This window comes from Antedon bifida, chromosome 8 (assembly GCF_963402885.1).
Source record: "Antedon bifida chromosome 8, ecAntBifi1.1, whole genome shotgun sequence".
NCBI lineage: Eukaryota > Metazoa > Echinodermata > Crinoidea > Comatulida > Antedonidae > Antedon > Antedon bifida.
The window spans coordinates 6123605-6124770 of record NC_136233.1 but is presented as its reverse complement, the minus strand read 5'-3'; positions in this window follow the sequence as shown (position 1 = coordinate 6124770).

Sequence of the window (1166 nt, the reverse complement as noted above, 5' to 3'; positions counted from 1 at the left end):
GTTATGTCAGAAAATTAGGAACAAATAAATAGAAATGTGTAAAGATGCCGATGCCTAGCCTGGCTAGTGTATTCTCTCTATTTATTTAAATACATATGCATTATTGTAATAAATAATTTCACAATTTCTGTGTGAATTATTAACTTTGAACAAACGAACATTATTCCAAACCATGTACTACATTTTACTGTGTTTGATCATGAATAAATGAAATGAATTAAGTGAATAATTGATCATGAGAAATCAAAACAACTGATACAATGAATTAAATGATGAACAACAGCAGCCATCCAACCAACCCATTGATTGCTACTCCTATACAAATATTGATCAGTTGGTATGCCGTGCGTTATTATGCAAATGAGTTGGTGCAGGTGTAGTGGGGAAGATGGTATTGTTATTCATTGCGGTCAACACGCCACACTGTTGAATGTTGATATTGTTGATTATTCAAATCTTGTAAGAAAAACTATTTCTCCGGGCGGGAACCTAGCAGATCCCCTCATTTAGTTTGAAAGAAATCTCGAAAAGAAATCCATCTGGAAAAGATCTACACACATGTTCTAGCTATTCCAAATCCATTATAAAAATAATACCATTTATAATGCAAATGGCGAATGTAAAAAAAAACAGACGTTAAGGCGAAATCGCAAAATTATATTTGTTGACAAATGTTATGGACATTTTAATTCACGTGCATTCCCCTGATATAGTATAGTTTAAACTACACACTGTTCTAGCTATTCCAAATCCAGTATGAATTATAATACCATTTATAATGCGATGTAGGCCTACGCCTAAATGGCGAATGTTAAAAAAACAGACCTTAAGGCGAAATAGTAAAATTATATTTGTTGACAAATTTTATTGAAATTTTAATTCACGACTGCTTTAATCTCACTCTTCCCGATATAGTGTAGTCAAAACTACTATCACACATGTTCTAGCTATTCTAAATCCACTAAAAAATAATAATACCATTTATAATTTGCAATGTAAATGGCGAATGTTAAAAAAACAGACGTTAAGGCGAAATAGTAAAAAGAGCTGTCCCCAATTAAACGAGGGGTTCTACTATAATATAAATGTAGGCCTACACTATAATAGCTTATGAGAAGAAAAATTTACTACACAAATGTTATAATGTAAAAGAAAAATACTAGTAT